We start from the raw sequence: 25106 nt of genomic DNA, 5'->3' as shown, positions 1-25106 counted from the left end.
CAAATTCCTGGTTACACAAACAGTTTTCTGGGCAGAGTTCCTGAATCACATTTAGTGCATAAAAATATAAAAAATGCAGAACATTATGTCTTATTCAAAAGATGTCTAAACAAGCGACCAGCGCCCTGCATCAAATTAGAAGATCAGCCCAAAGGAAAGACCAAAGACGTGCGTGGGATTTCATAATTTGTCACATTATCATAAATTACAAAAAGCCGATTTCAATAAGTAAATATGCCACAGTCAATAAGAAAAAGAAAGAACAAATGGGTTTGGCTGAAAATTCTTTTTCTAGACCCCCCCTCCCTCCCCGAGTCCATTTTCATCTTGTGGGGTGGAGCTTCTGTCCAGGGAAAAGTGTCAGAGGCAACATGACTTATCAGCCTGCAAGGAAAACTCCTCAAACAGATGTATGTGCTAATGTGAGTTAGCAGCAAGTCGGCCCTGCAGAGAGCTTTGTCCCGCGCCCTACTTAACCTGTCACGGCCGGCAGGGGCAAATAATAATAGATTTACCATGCATAATAAAACAGGCCTATAAAAATAAAAACATAGTAATGAAAATTAAAAATAAAACATCAAACTGCTCGGTTCCCACAAATCTTTGCTGTCTATCACACAAACCCCACATAAGAGGAAACATCAAGGTTTCTAGTTGTACCATGACAAAATGTGGGAAAGTTAAAGAAGTATAGGGTTTCCAGTAGGCAGCCCTTGTGTGCAGAGGCACAGCAGAAGCCCTGAGATGACTGATGGTCTAACACAACACCGGGATGACGTCCCTCCGTCAGAGGAGGGGGTCAGGGTGACATTTGACTACAGCTCCAGGAGGCCCAGATGTGCCTCTTTGATGGGAAGGTGATGTGTCAGCTCAGAATACTAGCATACCAGAGACAACATGCATGAAGAGAGAACAGCCTCAGGGTCCATGGGCTGCTGTCCTCTTTTTAAAAACCTGCTGGGCAGTTCAAATCAGATTGCTTATCCGCGGCTTTTCATACAGTTCCAACGGCACTGAAAGGAAGGATGTATCTCGAACACTGAAATCAATCTGCACAACATCCCTTTCCCCGAGGGATATAAATAAAACGGGGAAATAAATAAAGGGGGTTTTATCATATGCTCGCTGTCAATTAAATGAAGATCGTATCAAAGCCCTGCAGCTTTATTAAAATGCTGCGCGATGACAGGCCAATAACCTTTGACAAATTAATAGATTTTTGACAGACAGCTTGTGGCAAAAACAGCAGTGGGAATGATCAGACGCTGGTGAGCTCGACATTTTAATAGCACTTAAGCACTTATTATAAAGTGGATTTGCTGACTCACACTTCGTCAAAAACAAAAATTGAATTTAACTTAGATTAAGTTCAGAAAAAAAAATTGAACAAAACTATATAAGAAAAAAAAGTAGACCATTATCACAGAGACAGAAAGTCGCAGAAAACAATTTTCTAAGGTATTTTTTAAAATTAAGTCAAAGTCAGAGTCTTACCTTGGAGAAAAAAGTTACACAACACAGACACATTTTACTCACTAATATGGCTCTTTCATGCGTTAATAGAGAGATAAAAAAAAACATTTTTAAAAATGTATTTAAAAAAATATTTACATATTTTCTTAGAATGAAATGAGTCATTGTCTCTGAGTAACTTTTTAAATTAATAGTTAGATTTAAAATAAACCTTCAAGTCAAACATTTTAAAATGTTTTGTCTCGTTAAAGCCAAAATATGAAATTTTCCAACTTTCTGTTTTAATATGTTAAAGAATAAATGATCTGGGGCCTCATTTATAAATGCTGATATGCAGAAAACAGAGCCTGAAACTGGTGTATGTCACTTTCCACTCAAAGGTTCTTCAACAAACAAAACCGACGGGAGAGTGAGAATGGCGAGCGGTTCCCGACGCAAATGCTGACCCACAGGTACGCTGGTTCTGGAGCCGGAGGAAACTGGTGACACAGATGGTAAAGTGGGGAATTGAAGCCACACTAAACATTTTTATTTCACTCCATCTCAAACTTTAATCAACCTTGTCCTATGCATTGAAAACAGTGGTGTTATTTATGCTTCCGCTGGAGAGACAAAACTGCACATAATAAGCTTTCAAATTAAAAAAGCCCTATGAGCCAACTTCAATCGTAAATCAAAGAAAATGCACATTAAGTTTTCTCACATTCCTCTCCTCAGGTGATCACTAAGGTTACGTGCAACACAGATTAATGCATTGGATGTGACAAGGTGTGAGACAGTCAGACTGACTGCTGTAAACATTTAAATACTGTGGTGATGAAGCCATATGTAAGACTCTAGAAGGAATTACTTTCTTTTCACTTGTAGTTCAGTATGTTTACAGTACAAAAATTTGAATGTCCGAAAGCACAGATCAGATTTTGTAATGTAAAATATGACAAAATGGGAAAAACTCGCTATTTTTTTTTAACAAGTTCTAATTTAACAACTGCATTGATGCCAAGTGCTTCAAGTTGATCACTGCAGCATTTGTCCTATTAGATGTGATTACAAGGACTTTTATAGTGACAAATGGCATTAGAGTACAATAGGAAATGATTGAAGTGCATCCAAAAAACAGATATAAAAGCAGCTAGAATAAAACAAAGACATGATTGAAGTGCTTAATTTAGTAGTGTTATGTGAAGTGTCTATTTAAACAGTTCTGAGAAAAACCTTGTGGGTAAAACACACTCTAAAACATGAATCTTTGTCTTATATCACAATATTCATCATCAAGTGTTTGTTCCCTATTTATTCAGAACATTCTTTTTTTTTTATTAATTTCACTTTTTGTTTATATTCTCTTAGTACTAAATCTCTCATAGCTTTCACAGTTCACTCTACTAAATTAAATCAATCACAGAATACTTATTCTACAAGTTTATGCACTATAATTACCGTAGCAGAGTTTATTTGCTTTGTATAAGCCAAATAAACTGATTATGAAGCACTAAGTTGACTTTCCTACCAACCGTCACATGCTTGGCAAAAGCTTGAAAAAACTTTTTATTCCCCCCCCAAAAGAACGTGCTAGAAAGTGTAGAAAACTAAATGCAGACAAACTTGTTTGAGTGGTGTTGACCAATCATATCTCCAGAATATCATCAAAACAGCAGCATTTTTGTACTGCAGTAAAACCGTCAGGAGTAAAACAAAGACTTTCTCTTGTGGTCGCTACATTTAATCATTGACGTCCCTTTGCGTGTAAAGTTATCACTATTTGGCAACTTTCAGCTGCCTTGTGCTTAAATCTGTCTGTGGTGCTTCATATATGGAAATGAGCACAACCAACGTGAGAAACAAGCCCAAACACAATGGATTATATATTTTTAATTCCAGAATATATTAAATATAAATTGCAAAAAAAAAAAAAAAACACTTTGTTGGAAAACTTTCCATGTAAGACTCTTCAAAAAGTGAAATAAATCACAAAATTAAAGGCTTGGACAGTTGATGTGTACAGATTGTCTTTGACAAGACGCTTATAGGAAGCATCTCTGAGTGCTCTTGAAGGGAATTAAATCAGCCGTTCACCTTTTTACCCTCATCTGAATGAGAAGGTGAGAAGTTCAGCATTTTGAAAGCACCTTGCTGTCCAAGCATCTGTTCGGACTTTAGTCACCCGTTTTGGATGCTTTCCATGCATGACTAATAGCACTTAGGGGATGAGGAGCCTTTTTCAACAGCTTGCCTGGAAGCTCCCGGAAAACCCCAACATGAGCAGAGGAGACCCGGGGAAGAAAACGGTGATAAAACTGGAAGTTTTTTAAAATGGGTTTGAAACTTTTTTTCCCCCTCCCAGAAGTATAGGCTCAAAATTATTCACACATTTTATTTAGATTTAAACTAAGGCTTTAATTTGATCAAGATGTTTCTTCTTACTGGATTTATTAGTAAGTTTTTGGAGCAGCCCAGCAGAGTCCTGACTTTAATCTGACTTTAATCTGGAATTTTTTATTTTGTTTTTTTGAGGAAACTAAAGATAAAGGTGATAGAAAGGCCTTCAAAGACACAAACACATTGGAAATGAGAAATATTCAACAATACCAGTGGAAACATGCAAATAACTTATCAGCAACTATTGAAAAATCAGGTTATTTTGCTGTAAAGTGAAAAAAGGGTTTTTAAATTGCTTGTTTTCTTTTTAGCATACATTATTTGTGTTAGAATGTCATTTTCACAGATGACTCTTTTTAGCAAATGGTATTCCTTGAATACTGTCCTATAGGAACACATAGGGATTGAGAAATATTGCTGTCTTGTCTTTCCAATTTGAGAGGGAAACAGGAAGTTGTTTATATCTTGTTGAACGTTCCCAGACAATAATATAAAAAAATGGGGTTGACAAACGTGCTATTTTATGTCCCCCATTTATACTCAAACCATCTTTTCCAGTGTGTTTTACTGAGTATTTGAACCACAAACTAAGAACAAACTGCCCAAGGAATGTCCTCTCCCATGTTTGTTCGGGACAGCAGAAATATTTGTGAGCTACCTGCCCTCTGATGTTACCTGTTCTGACCTTTACTCCTGCAGGTGACGGGATGCGGCTCGCCGGGAGAGCGCTGCAGTGATCGCTATGATTAGACCAGGCCAGAGCTGCAGGGTGTGGTGTTCTCTGTGTCGCTGTCACACACGTCAAACAGTCAGGCGTCCCGATCCGGTATGAAGGAGCAGCAGGACACCCGCAGAAAGACCAAAGGTGGAGAGTGACTCAAACCTCCTTTTCTCCACTTTTTTTTTTTCTTTTTGGACTACTCCTCCTATCACCTCTGAGCTTGTTTACACTGTTTACTGCATGTAATGGGGAACCAGTGGGTAGGCGGATGCACGTGTGAAAACAAAGAAGAGTGGGTGTAAAAAAAAAAATGTATGTTTGCAAAAAAAAAAACTTTTTCCACGCCTCTTCACACTGACTGGCTGTATCATTTATGAACATCTCCCTGAAAATAATGGCATAGTAAAACAGCGCAAACATGACTCACTCCAATTAGTAATGTCATTTGGTCACCTCATCCCTCCCCGAGAGAAAAAATAAACAATACATTTACAGACTGGATTCATGTGGCTTAATTAAAAATCAAATTAAAGTGAATTAAGGCTGACCTTATGGACAAATCTGACTGAAACGCCAGAAAAGAATCTGATTTAAAATTTTAACGCGTCCCAGCCCAACATATTTTAAGTAAATCTGTGCTGGAAAGATGCAACGTGAGATTTGGACAATAACTGTAGATCATTCCTCCCAGCAGCTGTTAGACTCCATATCCGCTCCTGACAAACCCGTGTTCATGTCCCTGTTGTTATTTCCACAGCTTGTTCATTTTGTACATCGACTGTTTTTTATGTTATGCGTAAAAATACATGCTCATTTTGTAGTGAATAACGATCCTTCTGAGTGGCACATCTCTGTTAAAAAATATGCTATTTTTGAGATATAGATGTAGCATCATTTTTTTCCAAGGGCCTACAGTACAGTCTATTATTTTTATTTTTTTCTTTTCTATTCCGCATGCTACCATCTGCTTGTCATTTTACACCTGAATTTTCCTATTGTGAGGCAACATCGTGTTTCTATTTCTGCCCGATCATGCCCATATTCACAGTCAGAACAACAAAATGTCAAGCTAGACCTGTGATAAACAAGGTTATATCCAGATTTATCTTGGGTAGGAAGGTTAAGGCTCACTGAAAAGAGTCTACATAATGAAGATCTATTTCTAGGTTTTTCCACACATCTTTACCATAATTATGGAATCTGGTGAATGTGAATATTTTAGAGCTACATTGCCATAACAAAAAGTGTAATAAAAGGAAATGTAGATGTTAAGCTGTGCATGCTTTAAGACTCTTTGTGCATGAAAGTATGGGCAAAACTTCCACAATTACAAAAAAATGTGTTGAGTTCACCTATCTTTGTAATTTTGCACCAATGCAATTTTTTTCTTGACATTTTTAACACCATGCGTACATATCCTCTTTTATTTTATGAGCAAAATAATTTGATGTTTTCACCAAACGTTGCAACACAGATTTCAAAGCCTCGTTGTGGAACTTTCAACTCGAACCTGCACAATGCCCAACACTTTCTTTTGAGTTATTTTTTCGAAGCAATTAGGCATGTGAATGATTTATATTATTTATTTCATCTGCAAACATGAAGATTATATATGTGTGACAAGTTCTTTATTACAGACTTTTCTTATAAATAACGTCTAGTTGAAATCTGAGTCAAGATGACCTCAGTCCGGTTCTGAATTAGTACGCCAGCAGGAACATAAATTAATTATTCCGTGTGTTCCAAGGGAATTATACGATTGATGAGTTTCTTTGTGCTTTTGTATGTTATTACTAAGACTAAGAGTAATGTAAACAAAAAAAAGAAAAACCCAGAAAAAACTTATCTCTGCTGACTTCTTTTGTTAGGGCCTTAGCTTTTATTATAGGTGAAAGAAAGTCTTCTGCTGACTTCTGGGTGGAGGAGACTTTCTTTTGCACATTTCAATTTATTGTTGGTAAAGGATGGAGTGAAATAAATTCCATTTCCAGACAGAAAAAGTCCTCTGTAGTTTTCCACTGTGTGTCTCTATGTGAGCCTCAGCATCATTATGGCCAGCAGACGGTGTGATGTCAGCCTTACATCACAAACTAAAGGTGCAAGCTGGAACATCTGCTCACGCTGTTACAGTCGTGAAATCTCATGCCTCCACCCCGGCGGGATCAGGCCACTCTGCAGACATATCAGACAATAAATGCTGACAGACAGTGTTTGTTTCAACCAGTCTAAGTTTGGATTTTGCATTTAGGCAAAGATTCAAGGGACCAGGAGGCACAGCTAATGATGTCATCCAGGAGTGGCCAAAGACAAATCATCTGCACCATTTTTTTTTTTTTTCAGCAGCATTTTTAGAAAGGCTCATCTGGTGCTGTGGCTGAATTCAGTGTTTGGGGTGATTTGATGAACTGTCCCCTGGTGAAAAAAAAGTATACCTTAGTATACTTCAAACATACTTAAATTTGTGAAAGTACACTTTAAGTATACTAATTATTAAGTGTACTACCTGTAAGTATATCTGAAGTATACTAAAAATACACTTGTACCAATTTCGAAATTAGTACTTTAAACATACTTAAACATAATTGTATCAAAATACACTTTTTATATGTTACATAAAAGTATACTTTAAGTGAACAAAATATGAATGAATATATGTGGATTTTTAAGTGCCTTAATAATCTTTTACTATTTATTAAAATTGCATACAATAACAAAAGGATAATCATGATGCAATTTTTAAGAAAGTACCCAATCAATTTTCAGATGTGTGATGTAAAACCTTATAATCAACGGCATTAGCTCCAGTTCATACTCCAGACCAGATGGTGGCGGTATTGCACACTTTCATTTATTTAAAAGACACCACAAAGAGAAGAAAAAACTTGGACGCAGGGAAGATAACAGACGCTGTTCAAATTTGCCATTTTTACTCGCATAATATTGCCTTAAAAGTAGAGAGGGCCTTGACAGTAGTTACTAATTTTGGTAAATTCAAGCTGGTGACGTCCGAGTTAGACGACAACACAACGGGACAACAACCGATGGAAATGAAATGTGTGTCACAAAAGGAGCCCGGGGGGACGAAGGATGCTAAGTGTTGCTAGCTGGTGGTAAGTTTGCTTATTAATTATATTCATTTAATTATAAACAGTGCAGTAAAGATATATAACTGACGTTGGTTTCTTAAATAATTATTTTATAAATTTTATTGTGACTTGTATGATTATTACAATAGGAATCATTCAGTTTCATGTTATAACTGCATGGAGGTATTTGTTGCGACTTATACTTTAATTCATGAACTAACCTGGTTTTAATTGAGCTCCATAAGACAGAGAGACTTTGATATTGTGAGGTTGTTGTTCTAACTCGTTCATCAATGTTTTTATCTTCAACATATGTTTGCAGTCTAACTAAGCAAATGAAGATGAAAGAGGAAGCCAGAGAAATCAGGTGTTAGGAAACCTAAAGACTTTCCTGTCTCAGAAGAAGCTCTGGCTCCACCAGATCACCAGCCAGCTCTAAGGAGGAACCTTCACATTGTCTTCATGATGTAAGTTTGTTTTTTCTAGCTAGCTACATTTTCAACAACAGAAACTGGTGTGTTACCAACACTAAGTGCTTAATAAACATGATTTGATTTAAAGGTAACTGGAAAGAAGTTTTCTCTTCTTGTTAATCTAACATTTATGTTTCATTTTTTTTATTTGTTGTTGACTTTCAGGGCCCTGTGATGGACTGGTGACCTGTCCAGGGTGAACCCTGCCTCTCATCTGATGGCTGCTGGAGATGGGCACCACCAGCCCCCCTCACCACTCTGCACGGATCGTGTGTTCAGATCATGGATGGAAAGATTTTAAGGTAGTTTGTCTCCTTAAGTCCACACTTAAAACAGCTTCATACTTAATGCCAACATCAACTGATTCTATGACATTGCTGACTATTTTTTTTTCTACTTCTAACATAAACAGGCAAAGAAGACACCCATAAATGTTTTTCCACCCCAGGCATCCGGTCCCAATCATCATCAGTTCTTATGATGTCACATACACAGCGAGTACAAAACGTCTTAAAATTGTAAGTATTATTTTTTTTATTTGCCATTTTTCTGTTCTCTTTAAATATAAATGCTTTCTCTGTTTAATTGCTCTATTGTTCTTTTTTGTAGGTTTCTGTAAGGTGCAATGAACGGGAATGTTCTGTCGTTGATCCTCACTTTCATGTTTAAGTACATCGATAAAAGTATACTAAAGTATGTTAAAATTCAGTATACTAAAGTATACTTTTTTTTTCACCTGTGTCTGCAGCCACAAAAATGATTGTGCTTTAATCCATTCACAAAATATTAGAGCTGTGAATATTTTCATTCTCAGCTCATGTTGTTCTTTTCAACAGGGTTTTGCTGGGGTTCTTGATGATGGTTTAGCTTTTACCCATTTGTCTGTCCGTCCGTCTGTCCGTTCATTAGGTCTCAGTGGAAACAAGTCCATCAGGGAACTATAGACGTCCCTCAGCCAAGTGAGATCCTTTAGCTCATTCTGGAGGATCCCAAAGTTTCTCCCAGCCCAAAAAAAGATACATCGTCCTTCCAGTGACTTAAGAGTGTTTCCTCATGGGTTCTCATCCCAATGGGAAATTGCAGGAAAATTTCTAAAGGGAGGAGTCCAGAGAGATCACCTCCTCTGACTCCTCCTCTGCTTTGAGCTCCCCCTGGATAATGGAGCTCCTCACTCCTGTCATCCTTTGAAAGAAGCTAATTTTGACCTCTCTTATGTAGGATTGTATTCTTTTGGTCAGACTAAGCCTCATGGTCATAGGTAAGGGTTGAAACATAGACAGATCAGTCAATCGAGAGCTTTACCTTTTGGTTCAGTTCCCTCTTCATCACAAAAGACCAGAGCACCCTCAACCTGTCTCTTCTTCTCCTGTTCAATTCTAATATTAACAAAACAAGATATTTCAACTCCTCTGCTTATGGCAGCTACTAACCAATAAGCAGAGGCGTAGCCCACATTTTCCCAGTTGAGAACCATGGCTGCAGACTTAGAAGAGCTGATTCTGGTCTTGACTATCAGCAGTGAACCACACCATTGCAGACTGGTGGGGACGGCCTGGAGAAGCTGTGCTTAAAAAAAAATCTGTGAAATTTTACCTTCACCTAACAGGTGCATCAAATGAGTGTAAATATCGTTCTTGTAAGATCAAACACAGAAGGGTAAAAAGATCCAATTTTTTCCAGATAAATTACAGAATGTTTTACTGTAATTTGTCTGGACTGGCCCTTTATGTGCTTCGGTATTTGATTGATGAAGAATAATAACCGGTGCTTGTCACCGGGACATATGTCAAGCAGCTCATCTCCTTTTGAAGGATGTCTCCTAAGCTGGGATCACATGCTTCCAGCTGAGACCCTGGGTTTATATGATGGTTGAGTGAACAACACATGGCAAGGCGGGGGGCTCAGACATGCCTGGTGCCCTGGTGATGTAAGGTGGACAGTCTCCCTCTTCTCATTATCCTCTCTCTGGGTGTTAAGGAGGAGTGGAGATGAGAGGGTGGAGGAGACTGGCTGGCTATCCCTACATCCCCCGTGGACAGGGAACAGATGGGACCTGACTCTCTGCTCATAAATCACTGCCAAGAAGGCTTTAGCCTGCTCCAGTGACCATTTCCAAAATGGTAACTACTGTTTACCGAAACAAGACCGGAGTCATGGATCGAGGGAATGCAAAGAAAATTGAGAGATTACAGTCCAATAGCGAATAAACAAACTCCAGGTTGATGGGAGATCAAATTCAAATCCTGTCAGGTTTTATTGGATGGTATACAAACTGGAAGAATAAAACCAGAGAAGACAAATAACACACTTTTGGGAAATTTGAAAATGCTATAACAGATTCCTTTTCTGCAAATGTTCAATAACAGCAAACATTTCATTGACACCACCTAAACTTTCTTCTTCTGTCTGCTGCTAGGCAGCTGTATAAGGACAAGTCTGGATGTACAGTAGGTTTGAACAGTGTTAAATAATCTTTTTTTTTTTTTTGCACCATGTTTTGTGGTTCTCTGGCATAATTGCCATCATTTGATTTATAATATAACTTCAAAGTTTTCTAACATCACCTGCTTCTGGATATAAAGCTGATGAATTATTGCTCTCCACCTTGTGGGTGTATCAGCTGTGGTTGAGCGGGTTGTTTAAGCACCAAATAGTGTTATTTTTTCCAATGTTGTGTTATTTTTCCCAATGTTGCTTTCCAGGTAGATTTGTGGTATTAAAGACCAAAACCTGAACTTGTTTGAGAATTGATTAGTTGAAATGTTCTGGGCAGCCTGTGAGCGTGAAATACACAAAACGTAGCTGTTCTCTGCTATTGCTAAAATAATACTGTTTTCCATTAATCTTATAGGCTTTTTAATGTCCACTCATAGATGCTGAACAAAAAAGGATTCCATAATGTGTGAGGAGGCAACAAAAGAACATCATTGTGACAAAATGTCTGCTATAATAAACTCTGCAGAAGCACATAACGATCCTCCTGTGGAATTACTGGGAATGATTCATCCCACTGATGGCCCATCTCCAGCCCTCCCTCCCACTTGTCACAGGCTTAGGGTACCTGGGTAATGTAGTCATCCACTGGGGATATAATTAGAGAGCTGCCACCTGTGCTTCCTCCACGGTCCTCCTCCTCTAGAGCTCATTAGAGACTGTCTGTGTGGGGTGGGAGAGAGTAAATTAATCGACAGTGGAAATCTGACATTAATTAGTCATTTTGGCCTAAACACTTCCATGTCCACAGAGGCAATGACACGCTTACTGAATACATTTTATTTGTGCTGTCAAACACCGCAAGCAAAAACACATCAAAACATTAACAAACTCGGCTTTAATGAACATTCATGAACACAACAAAGCAGTGAAACCTTTAAGACCCCAGAGAGTTTAGTGTTATGAAAGTATTTAGCCCTTAATAAATAACCACCGAATTGATTGTTCTGTGTTATTTATATTTATGGGTTTTGACAATTAATTTCTAGCAAGTGTTATAGATTTTTACATTTCCATCTGATATTGTTCTAATTTCTTTTGCTAGATTATGTTTGGAGCAGATTATGTTGAAGAAAATAAAACACCCCAAAATTTCAGAAAATACTGCAAGTAATTAGATTATGCAAGGGAACCTTGAACATAATTTGAAAATTTGATGCCATAAATGAAAAACAATTACCAAGTAGTAAGTAAAATATGAAGATGATGCATTCCTACAAGTAAAAAAAAAAAAGTTAAAAAGTGACTTTTATCAATACGCTTATACAACAAAACAAAAATAAACCAACATCCTTTCTTACTCTTGCATCAGTTAAAAAAATGTGGCCTTGGGAGTGAAACTAACAGACAAACAAGTAATTGATGATGAAATGTAAGTGAATTTAAAATGAGAGAAAATAAATCATTCATGGATTTAGCATTCGGATGTATAGATCTGCCTCATTAAAACACAAGGATGTTTTAATCTGTTAATCAGATTCATTATTTGTCCTCAACATCATACTTTTGTCCTCCAACTGGTGGGTTCAACAGCCTCCACAGTCACCAGATCTTAATCCAGTTGAGCGTGTTTGGGATGAGGAGGAAAGGGAGATTTTCAGCCAACAAGTCTGAAGTCACTCACTGAATGTATTATGTTCCAGAAAAACTACCTTAGCAATTACTTTTTACACTCATATTCTTCCAAACCTGGAAAGGAATTAGTCCAGAGGATACTAATTTGTACTTATCTAGCATCCCTTAAAACAACAAAAAATATTTCAGTGTGCTATTTTTCCATTGATATAATTAAATTTGAGAAACCGTCTTTCATTTTAGAAATGAGGGCAACTTATCTGAGCTGAAAAAAACGTGCTTCTCTTCTAATTAACATTTAATACTTACATTATCTTGCTTTGACATGTTGAATGATTGACACGGCAGGAGAATTTAAATATTTTCAGATCAGCTCAGATTGGTTAATCAATATTATCTATTCACTGTTTCACCACAAATGCAAGTTGTTATTTACATATTACATGTTTTTAACCAGCTGCATCCCCCGAAGAAGCATTATTTCATAACTAACTCCTAGCAGAAACTTCTGGTAGTCAACTGGACTTCTTTAAATATAATGTGCTGCAATTATTAGGATTTTACTCATAAGATTTCTAACAGTTTATAATAACATTGTCCATTACAATATGCATAAATCTGTTGGAAATGTCAGTTTATTTGCAGATCTAAGATAAGAATGAGATTCTGTGACTTACAGGTGTTAAAAGAAACAGTGTAATCACAGAGTTTAACATAATTAGTTCCAGTCCACTGTAGGTGTATTCCTCGTGGTGCTGTTTCTGTCTTCAACATCGCAGCTCCTTTGACTGTGCCTTTCCCCCCCCTCTAATATTTAGTAATTTTCTATTGCGCTCCACACAAGTTATTCATGAAAGATACAACGCTCTTCAGGGCCAAAAAGATTTTAGGCCGATTCAAGCATCTCAAATGTCCTTGGATCTGGTAACAGTTTGTTTAGTCCTGAAACAATGAAAAAGATGCAATAAACATTCAAGCTAAGATGAAAACAGACGCTGAATTATATGTTTGAATTCTCCTGGAAGGAAACGGATCAAGCGGTGACAGAGCATGTCTTGTGGCTCAGTGTAGTGAAGTCATCAGAGCAGAAATGGAGAGAAAAAAGAGCTGGAGTGAAAACATCAGATGTAAATAATTTAGAAGATCTGGGAAAGGGTGTGTCAGGATTAATTTAATAGTCACAGCAGAAGCAGCGCTCATCATATAGTACTTATTAACAGAAACAGCCTATTAAAATATATATATATTCCACAGAGAGAACCAGGAATTCAGTGCAGATTTATAAAGTTTATTTTACTCACTGATCCTGTGCCAAACTGCTGAGATCTTTCAGAAAAATTGTATGAAAGGAGAAAAAAATTGAAAAAACCCCAACTTCTTACTTCGTGCCTATAACTTTTATGAAATTCCACATAATAGCTCCTTTGGAACAAGTGCTAATGCCATTCATTCTCAGATTTATTTTGCTTCGGCAGAATGAGATTAAATAAATTATTAAGGAATTATAATTTAAGGAAAGTGAAGGTGTTACGTAAAATTTTTTATTTTCATTCGCCCTCCTTTTCCTAAACCTGCACGGGTGACATAAATGGGGAACAATGGAAAATTATCCTCTAAAAGCAGAGATGTGGAATTAGGTTAAAGAAACAAAAATAAAAGTACTATACAATAGCACAGTGATGACGTGCAGTGTTTTTGTGCCTGAAACAAATTTAAAGAAGACAAACGTTACAGTAAAATACTTAATATTAAAAGTAACATCCATGAACGTCAGGAATTTGAAAATGTTTTCAGTTAAGTGCTGTTCTAGTAAGATCAAAGTAAAGAGTAGGATGCTTTTTATTTATTTTATTTTTTTTACATTGAAAAATTAAACAGGAAGAGGAGCCAGATCAGGAGTGAGAGCTTGGTTAATTAGCACTCCAGATTTAGCTGAGGATCAGGCAACACAGTTGTCAGCAACATCGTTACTGCTCTCGCCACGTGAACAAACGGCAAACTCAATGAAGAAGTTAGAGAAAGGGCGGTCACTGAATGTTAAAAAAACCAAAAACAATCGTGGCCTTGTTTCTTCATCACTTGTGCAGGCCTGGGTGTTCACACGAGCGCATGGATCGTAATAGAAAAGAGAAAAGAATGGCAGCAGAACGACTGTCCCACTACGCAGCGGGGAAGGTATGTGGGAGGAGAGAAGGAGGTTTAGACGAGGAGGAGGAGTGAATGTGTGAAGTAAGAAGAGATACTTCCACATGTCCATGTTTCCAGTGACAGCGAGGAGACAATAATGATCAGTGTGCCAATAGACCGAGGCAGTGTGTGAAAGAGGCTTAGAAACACTATAACACAGCAGGATAACAGTTTTCAGTGCAGTTTTGTAAAGACTTCTCGTGTAAAAAGAAAACATGAAAAATGAAAGCAGGCGCCAATTTAACCCATACAGGTCAATTGTGCGTAACATAGAGTCGTCATTACCTCCACAGTTCCCTTTACCCTGAAATATAAACCAAATTACAGCATTGCTCTATGTAAATGATTTATTTTTAAAATAGATTAACAATCATCTATTGGGTACATAGTTTCGTACCTTGTAGAAGAAACTTTAGCCGTTTTCTGAATTCTGTCACTTTTTTTTATTATTATTTCAGAAATACTACTTAATTCACAGCCTTCTAAAATGAAGGAAAGCAAGATTTCAGACACTTTGATGCATGACTTTAAAAAATAACAGATTTTCATTTTCACACATAGCCTCAGAAGAAATGACTTGTTAATTGAGTGTGATTTAAAAGTGACATTTGTATTTTTAATGACTTGGAGAGTCCCTCTTTCTGTCTGTTTGCCGGTGGAAACTACAGTTTGCAGGTTCTTAAACTCCATGTTCAAAAGTTCAAATATGATTTCTCAATGACAGTCAAAGACTTAGATCAACTTGTGTTCAGTAAATCCCTTTTAATAAATGTACTCGCACCTTGCAAGCAAAATAAATAAAGCTTGATGAACATTTTTTTTTATTCGTAACTAAGTTACTCAAGTTTGGGTTTGAATATCTGTAGATGAAACTTACTGAAGGAAATGTTCTCCTGCTTCATAAACTTTAAATTATTGAAACAATGGCTGGTATCACATCAGCATGTTGAACAATTTAGCTTTCCTTTACAAATAGGAGTATTCCTTTTTTGTTTGTTTGTTTCAATTCTGAAAACAGCATAAAGTAAATGCCACACTGGACTTTGTTCGTCTCATCTCCTCTGCGCTCTTCTGTGCATTGCTGTGCTGCAGGTGTTATCTTAATATCATCATTATTTAATTTCCTTGACAAAACTAGTCAAGAAAAATAATTTTTAAACCCGAAATGTGGCTGCTCATTATGGGAACACTTATAGTAGTCATGCTTTTCCTGTTGTATACCATTCAACTGGTGTTATGCCACAACATATGCGCAAGCCTGTGAGTATCTGTGCATGCAGTGCATTTTGAGGAACACCATACCAACGGTGACATTTGCGTTTTCCTCCTACTCGCCGCCACATGGAGAGAAAGCAAACAAATGCGCTCACAAGTGTGAGTGATGTCGGTGGTCAAACACATGGTTAGCTAAGCAGACGGGGAAATAAAACACCGAACATCTATTTGAGTGATTGAAAACAAGGTGGACACGTCCCTCTGCCTCTCTGCAGGGGAACTTGCAAGTGGGAGTATCAGGAACATGGCAATATTTGTTACAGAAAATAAAATCTGTGCAATCTTCTTGGTAAAGTTGTATTACAAAACCTTAATTTTTCATACTTGGTGTCCATTCGCACTTTTGCTTCGACTTTCAAAGTGTGAATTTGGAACTATTAGAGAAATTATTGAATAGTTCAAGAGAAAAAGTAATGTTTTTTTTTTCTGCTTCTCTGGTCAGGTGACAAGGTTGGAAATGTGTCCTGCATGCAAAGGAAATGTGTAAGAAAAATTCAACACTACAAGCCACCCTGAACACACCATCCTCATCAGTGGCAGCAACACGTTGGAGGGCTGATTAAGACCATTTCAGTATACAGTATAAAACCATATGCATGTGTTATGACATCACATAAGTAGTGGATTTACGGAAGACACATAAAGAAAGCTGACAAAAAAACTTGAGAAGACTAGTTTGAAGTCTGTTGCAAGATATTGATGGAACATATGGAAGGAGATCTGGAGAGATGAGAAAAAAATGTAAGTTTTTCACCAACTTGTAAAGGATTATGTGCAGAGGAAAAGAAAGACTGCACATCCCACTGAGGAGGATGACCATGTTTTACTCACATGGTAAAACATAGTAGTATCAGCATCATGCTGTGGGAGTACTTTTATCTTCTGGTGTCAGGAAAGGTGGTCAGAGTTACAGGGCTACTCTGTACTTGAGCCTGACTTTATGGTTTTGTTACAAACTGAAGATTGTTGTTTTTACTGTGGTAAAATGTGGAAATGTTCTGCTGTAATTGATATTTGAATATATGAAAGCATGGAAAGTTCATTTTAATGAAAAGTTCAGATTCAAATTCATTCTGTGAATTCTCTCAAGATTTAAGTATTTTATAAAAAAGGACTGTGATACAAAATAAAAAAACAGTATTAGATACTTTCTGTCTGTTTTAACATTTACTCTGTTGGGTAAACACAACAATAAGTGGCGTAAGTTCGGATTAATAACTGTTTGCATTCATAATCTTGGTTCACTCTGTACTTATCACATGCGAGATGAGATGTGATATTTATTCTGTGTTTTGTTTCCATCATATCTTAAAATTGCGAGCAGGTTTCTCATAAAACCACTCAGGCACTCTGGATTCCCACAAACACTCTGGTTTCTGGTGTCTTGCCAGGGACATGCTCCTACATGTAAACAGGAGGATTACAGTCCGTGAGACGGTCCATCAGTGAAGAGCTCACATTCGAAGGATATAGCCACCTGCTTTCAAAGGCATCCACATATGTCACTCCCTGTGAACGTGCAAAACTAAGAGTCACAGGCAGCATGGAAACCCCCAAGAAAGATTGATTTAAAATGTGAAAAATGCTCCCATGGATACCGCAACTGAAGATGCATCAATTTCGTCTCAAGATGCATTCATAATTAGGTCATTTAGCATTTATTCATGAGGCTGAGAATAATAGCCGGGGTTTGATTGTGAAACTCCAGAAAACCATTAGCATCTTTTTGAATCAAACACCCCCACTTCAAGAAACCAATACAAAAAAAGACCCAGTGCTAAGTAAATAAAGCCTGTAAAAAATTAAGCCGAGTGCAATTAGAAGCAACCAGGCTCAAGCAGCTGCCAGGTGGATCCCTTACAGACAAAAACAACCACCGTTCTCCACGCTCAGCGGCACATGCAAAGATTTGAACGAACAGATGCGGATTATTTTTCTCCACAGGTATCCGTCCATCTGCAGGGTTAGTTGTTCCCTAACAGGCAGTTCAGAGATGTTTCCTCTGGGTCTCCCTCTTTGTCCTGAACTCGATTCTTGGTGCTGATTTGACCGTTACCATGTCAGAAATTGATGGAAGAGTTCATCCTCCTCTTAAATGGAGCAAGCTGTTTGGCTAAACAAGTGACAGCAAAGTTTTTTGGAGCGTAACTAATAAGAACAAATTAAAGTAAAAAAAAAAAAAATGATGCAGACAAAATGAAAATGGTCTTAAAGTGGAAGATGTAGGCAGCAACAATAAAGGTTTGTCTCTCATTGACAACACATTTCACTTTCATTTTATTTTGATAGCACATCCTGATTTGGTATTTCATTTATTAAACCGGGCTAAATAAGAGGGGTTTAAAAAAAGAAGGAGGGTCTTGTTTCATGATCTTGTAGTCTCGAATGCATCTAAAATTACTTGCATAGAAAATCAGGTGAAAAAGTTTCATTAAAATAAAAATGTTTTTGTACCTTTCATACGTCACAATCGACTCACAGTAATTAACCACTATTACAAGGAAGTTTCAATCCCAAAAACGTCAACTGCATCTTAAACACATACTTCCCTTGTTCACAAATATAACAGTTGTTGCATAACTCTGTTTTTTTTTATTTATGAACAGCGCTAAAAAAAAAAAGAATGTTAATTTGCCAAGGAGTCAAAGTTCAAGCAACCACTCAAAGAAAGAAAATATCTTTTAACACCAAAAGAAGTGAGAAAATGAAATTATGCAGCGAAAGAATCCGCTTGGATTCTCAATCTACTATATGAAACCCGTTTCATTCAAAATTTTACAAGCTGTCACAGCTGGTGTTAAAGTGATGACAACCTCCTTTCGCTTTATTTTAGCACAGAAGTTTTGCAAATCAATGGCAAAAGAAGCAAGACCAACAATTTCCTCTCTGAGTTCCCCCTCTTTCCGTTTCTGAATGCACACAAATCACGACCTGCAACGCTGAAGAAAAAAAACATTTGATATGGAAACCGAGTTGCTAATTTGGTTTTTACTCCAGAGTAATTACGTCTGATTCCTCAATGGTTACATCAAACAAATGGAATATTTGGCAGACACTGACATTTCCTCCAAGCAGTCCGTTGGTCCCTTGTGAAAAGCTGATAGCAACACACAGAGCATACTTAGTATTTGCATAAACTAAATTTGGATTTTAGTAAGGGCCGAGGACAATGATGTTTTCTTAGACGTCCAGTAAAAGAAGCTGAACAAAATACGATGGGATTTTCCAACTGTTGCTGCATGAAACTCAGCAGATCTTTTGAAAACCCTGAACATCTTCGCCGTGTCACTAAAAGCAGCAATTAGGTTTATATTGCCGTTCTAGTCTTTATCTAATCTAGGTCGGGGTGAAATTAAACGACCATAGGAAGAACTTTCAAATTTCCTTTTTACATTAAATGCTGTTGTGCCATGTGGAGGTTTGTTTGAAAATCTCAATGGAGATGGTTTGCTTATTTGATCGTCTGGGTGAGCACGGTTTTTATGAAGCGGGTTTATTTGCTCAGATGTAGACTTTCAAACTCTGATAATAATATGTGTCTGTCAACAGAGCAAGCGTGGGTAAGAGCAACTCTATGAAGCGTTTCCATTTGTGATCCACAATCATTGCTTTAATTTATATATATCTCATGTATTTAATATTTGTACTTACTGTGTTTTATGTTATTTCAAAATATTATTTACTAAGATGCAAAACAGAAAGATTAAATCGAAACTTTAACAATAACAATATTGTTTTAATACTTGACGTTGCGCTATTGATTGTAAGAAGTGATAACCTATGTCACAATTGACAATAAAAATCTTTAAATAACATGGGCACATTATTTTACCTAATCAGGAGATCATTTCATTGCATTCTTTTTGAAAGCAAAAAAATTTACATTTCAAAAATTTCCTCTCAGAATCATTGCATTGACATTTCCGTTAAAACTGAATCATTATACTGGTACTACTCACCTATGATGAGCCCATTTATGGTCATGCAAATACGTATTTCATGATTATCTAAGTAGAGAAAATGAAATATGAAAGAAAAAAATCAGAATTTCATTACCAACAATCACTAGCTCAGCCTCTGTGGGTGATATAGTGAAACTCACCTTTCCCACTCAAAATTACACAACCTCATACATAAAATCTTATAATAACTTACCTCTCCTCTTCAGTGCTATCCTGAATTTCTCCTGTGAATCTGAAGGACATTTCGTTCTTTTCATTGAATCAAAACTGTTCAAACTTCTCTTTAGTGTCTGCAGCTTCTGCCTGCACGTGTCTCCAATCAAACCAGGACAGGAGGATTCCTTGCAGTGAGGGATCATTACACGGCAAATGCCAAATAAGGCCAAGAAGTTCTAAAATTAAAGTAGGAAAAAAAAAAGATGACAAGAGTGGTTTAGAATGGTAGAACTAAAGTATTAGGTTTTCCCACAAAAGACCTGGACCAAGTGGTTGGGATCTGGGGCTCTAATGCCTGGGCAGCTACCACTGTAATCCGACCCCAGATAGAGAAGATAATAATGGAGGGACAACTAATTTCTAATGTTATGGAGATATATATCATTTGCAAAAAATATTTGGCCAGTTGGATGGTCTCTTATTAACCTTGATGAACTACTTTTGTCATGTTTCAGAGGCTGAAATGGAAAAGTTCACAGAAATGGGTGAGGAAAGAAAGTGGGTTGATCATAATCACCATCACAACATTCAGCAACATTATAATCACATTTTCTTGTTGTTCCAAAGTCATTATTAATGATCTACTCTTTCCCATTTGATACTTATGTTTCCTCAAAATTGGTCAGAAAATTATTTAAAGCTCGAAATGCGATAGTTTCAGTTGTGGTGCTAAAAGCTTTGAATGCTATTCCCAGTCGTCTGTTTTCTGGCTCCAAAAGATTTATGACGATGAAAACATGTTTTGTATAAATTATATATCACATGCTTCGCTTTCCTGGCTAATTACGCCTGGAAATGATAGATCTGCTCCTCCATAGTTTCCTCATCCGACCACTGTGGTCAAATAGCGGTCACTGCTGATGGACCGGTGAATGTCATTAGCGGGGGTAAGTGTTCCCTCGCTGCAGAAAAGATATAATCCACAGCATCTTTTTGGACAACATTATTGAAAACCAGTGGCTTGTTTTGATCTCACATGTGATATGAAATACTCAGGACCTAAATTCATTGCCAATTAGCCGAGCTGTAGGTGGTGAATGATGCTGACTGCATTCGGCTAAATGGATGGGATGTGACCGCCATGTTGTCATCCTGCACCACAAGACTTTGTCTCTGTCCAGCAGAGTGAGTGTCCTTTTTCTGAATATTCTCCCTAGAAAGAAATAAATTAAGTAAAGTCTATATTTAAACTTCATTTATTTTAAACAACATAATCCTAATAGTGCAAAGGTACAACATCTCTTTCAGAAATGTTTGGCCTGTGTAAAGACGACATTAATATTGTACTTGCATTATTAATAGTCTTAGCTAAAGTGTTAAACCTATGAAACTTTGTCATATTTTATTGCATTACAGTCTTTAATGTCTTATATTAGGATTTTATGTGAATGACCCACATAAATCAGTGCATAATTGTGAAGTGGAAAGAAAATAATGCAGTTTAAAAAATCACAATAGCTTTATGCTGTGGGGATGTTTTTCTTCTGCTTGAACGTGTAACTGGTCAGAGTTTCTGGGAAAAAACATTAAAAAAAACACAAAAGCTACAGAAGAAAGCACTGTAAAGCTGTAGAAGTATTGCTACCTGGAAGAAAGTTAACATTCTAGCAGGACAATAAGCCTAAGAATAGATTCAGAGTCTGAAAGGAATGGTCCAAATCGAAACATGTCCATGTTTTAGAACGGCCTGGTCGACATCTAGAACTAAATCCAACTGAGACTCAACAGTAATTGTTCACAGTCACTCTCCATAGATTTTTGACTGAACTTAATCTATTTTATCAAAAATAATGAGCTTATATTTGAGTGTCCAGAGCGTTGAGTTCCCAAAAGATTGGCAGCTCTCACTGCAGCCAAAGTCATTCTGCAAAGCATTGACTCATATTAGTTTGTATGAAAATGTATGCTAGAAATAACATTTCAATGAAATAATGTAAAAAAAAAAAAGGTTTCGGTAATGTTAATCCGTTTTGCCTAGCACTGTATAACGGTTAGGTACTAAATCTTTTTTATGGTGTGCTTCTTACTTTTACATTTAAAATTTAAATCTGAAAACGTGATTGAGATTTAATTTAAATCTCTGAGAGGTGACATGATTGTTACAACGTCCTTGTCGAGGTAAACCTGCTGAAGATGTCCCTGGCTCTGAAAGTCTCATTTGCTATATTGTTTAAGACAAGTGTTTAATCTTCGTTCCTTATCCTGGGACTCGCCTCATGTGGAGCCAGGCTAGATCAGGTAATTTTGTGTGACAGCTGAAGCGGACAGAGAGGTAATGGTGACTTTGACAACAGGGAAATGTCGCACCTCTGCTAAGATTAAACAGCAGGTGAATCAATAGGGTGTTTGCTTCATGAATAATGTACACGGGGCGTTCTCCCGACAAGTCTCTTCAAAGCCCACAACGAGGAGGCACAAGCAAACTGTGAAATATGCAGCTGCAAATTGGATTGTTGGCCTTTGGAAAGAGGAAACGAGTAAAGAAATCAAAATAGTGATCAGAACGAGAACCTTTGACTGCAAAAGAAGAATACGTTTCGTGTAATAGTTGCGTTACTGTGATGAAATTAACAAAAAAAATCATAATTCCAATCCTGTATTTGTAGAATACAAATACATTTCAGATTAGCTTCTTAAAAGTCTTCAGTGTTGTCGCTGGGAATACCTCAACATGAAACCTCCACAATTTGAGCTGTTTTTGACATTTAAAATGGAACTGCAGCTGTAATAACAGAACAAATGTGCACAACAAAAATACAGCAAGATGGATTCCCAAAGTTTATTTCCTTTCCGAGCTTGTTCTCCATCCCGTCCCATTTCTGTTCATTGGGAACAATGACCATCACCTCAGTAGCTTTGCCAGCAAAGCCACCGCTTTTGGTCTGGACTAATATCAAGCTGACCAAAGGACTAATACACCTTTAGCCAAGTCTAAACATTGACTTCCTTCAGCATCGAGTTGAACAAATCCTCACAAGGACAGAAGTGAAGGACAAGGGACACAAACACATCAAGAAACCACCAAACCTGTGGACACCCTAAAGTCCACATGCGTTCTGCTTGATCTCTTTGGAGTGTCTCACATGAAAATATTTCAATATCAAATTATATTCTATCATTCCTTTAAGTTCCAATCCTCAAAGGATGATTAATAATTTATGTGTAAAATGATTTATTTTTTATTATTCAAAATTGTTGGCTTGTTGATTCTGCTCTCAACACCTCGAACATCAAAGTCCTTTATCTCAGGAGCCGATTTCACCCCCCCACCAACAAAGGCAGGGTTGTTTCAGCGCTGCAGCAGGCAGCATCAAAGTACCCAGTGTGTTGTGTTATGATAGAAAGTCAGTGTGCAAGTCGAAGGTCATTTCTGAATGCGGGAGCACCTGCTGAAAAATCTCCCAGTGATATAACCCGATCTTTCATTCAGACCTGCAAGAGTCATTTCATCAGAATATCAAGTAGATTATTACTTCACTTTAACTCAAAACAACTCAGACAAAAGACTAGCAGTGATTCTAGAGTAGTCTGTACTAAATTGATTTGGTTTCATACAATTGTATTTGAAGTTAGTTCAATTTTTAAAAAGTATCACAAACTCCATTAGTTTGTGTACAATTTTTCTTCAACTCCCATTTAGGTGCCTGTTTTGGGTTGGTCTGACCTCACAATAAAATCCACTGAAGATTGTGGGTTTCACATGACAAAATGTGAAAAAAAAAAAAAATCCAAGTTCCTTTACTCAGCCATCCATTGCTGGCGTTCACACTAAACATGTCCATGTGTTTCATTATTAAAGAGATGTTGTTTTGCCGAATGCATCCTAAACAATAGTCTGTCCAAATCAAGCCTTATGCATTGTATTACCTGTTGTTGGTTTCATTTTTACATGCTTGAATTTCCTCTCCCACAATTTAATTAAAAGTCCCCCACATAGCGAGAGTTGTGATAATTAAATGGCAGGTAGCTGCTCTATCTGGTGTTGATCAGATTCCAGCGCCATCGTATTTGTGGAGCTCAACAGCGTGAGACGCCTTTGCAGCTCTGCTCTTGATCAGCGAGCTCAGCTGTTGCTTTTTAATAACTGTCAAAAAAACACCTGCGCTCCATCTCATTGGTAGTCCAACTTCATCCAAACTCTCGATATGTGACCAGTTTGTCTTTAATCACCTCTCTAATACTGAATTTAATTATAAATCTTGCCACAAGTAGCTGTGTTTTTCCCACATGAGTTTAAGAGGTTGGAAACGGACTGGCTTTTGAATTTATCTCATGTCAGTTTAAAAAAAAAAAAATTATTTGCAAAGTACAAATAGAAGGATCACATTTAATGACATGTCATATTTTAATAGGGCAATTGATTTCACAGAGCATTTTCCTCAGTTCATTCTTGTTTCCAACAAAGCTGAACTTAAAGGCTTACATACTTATATTCTGAGCAGGTGGCAACATAACTTCACACAATTACCAGACCTCGACTTTTCAGACTGTTTTTTTTTCTGAAATTTGATGCAGTGGCAGGTAATTCCTGCACAGATAAATAGATGCAAACATGCATCTTTACAATGTCGCACATTCATAAGTGGGTCAGATCAATAAGGAGCGGTGGGCCTGGGCTGAATAGATGAATGTGCGTGGGTTTGGTATGGTGATGCTGTCATTTCATTAGTAAATAATCTTAAATGACTGTGTTTTATTGTATTTTCATGTAAAGCTCAGCCTCGACTGAAATCATTGCAAGAAATGTCTTTACTAATTGGCTGCTTCGAAAGTTTTCCTTGACATGTAAAGATTGAGCTTTATTAGTTCAGGCCAGACTGAGAGGTTAGTAAGCCAGGAAGAGAGAAGGAATAGCAACAGCATGCTGAATATGCATGCTTGTGAGGCTTATAAACTCTTGAGAGATCTGCTGCAAACATAGAATTCATATGTCCCTTAAATATATTTAAATACATAAATATATGTCTGTAAAACAGCTTTAGCTGTTTTTTTTCCGCTGCTTATTTGAACGGAAAAAGATGAACCCATTTGCTATTTGGTATGCAACCATAAGCAGCAACACCTCCTCTGCAGAGCCCAACTGGTCAACACTTCTTCCAAGAGGCTATTGTGTTACGCTGACTGCAAGCGTGAGAGCTGGTTGAAGAAACAAGCAGCTAATTAGCTGAAAGAACGGGGCAGGTTGACACCGAACAAGCACCTGGACAAGGAAGTCATTAAAGAGCACAAAAATATACGTTTACGGATTGAAGGTATCGTTTGTACT

General features: G+C 37.2%; 1 long non-coding RNA gene across 3 annotated transcripts; it reads left to right on the top strand.

Annotated features, from left to right (window-relative positions):
- The first annotated feature begins 7311 nt into the window (after positions 1 to 7311).
- Positions 7312 to 10867, top strand: LOC145549456 (uncharacterized). 3 transcript variants are annotated; one of them, XR_014085445.1, is made up of 4 exons: positions 7312 to 7683; positions 7982 to 8126; positions 8298 to 8650; positions 8742 to 10867. It is a non-coding gene; the product is annotated as an uncharacterized LOC145549456 (long non-coding RNA). The 3 variants fall into 3 exon arrangements; XR_014085444.1 differs by lacking the exon at positions 7312 to 7683 and having other exon boundaries at positions 7693 to 8126; positions 8298 to 8434; positions 8545 to 8650; XR_014085443.1 differs by lacking the exon at positions 7312 to 7683 and having other exon boundaries at positions 7693 to 8126.
- Positions 10868 to 25106: the final 14239 nt, after the last annotated feature.

Source organism: Poecilia reticulata, chromosome 20, assembly GCF_904066995.2.
Source record: "Poecilia reticulata chromosome 20, P_reticulata-male-v2, whole genome shotgun sequence".
NCBI lineage: Eukaryota > Metazoa > Chordata > Actinopteri > Cyprinodontiformes > Poeciliidae > Poecilia > Poecilia reticulata.
The sequence above is the reverse complement of the archived record's forward strand: the minus strand, read 5'-3'. Positions and strand labels throughout refer to the sequence as shown.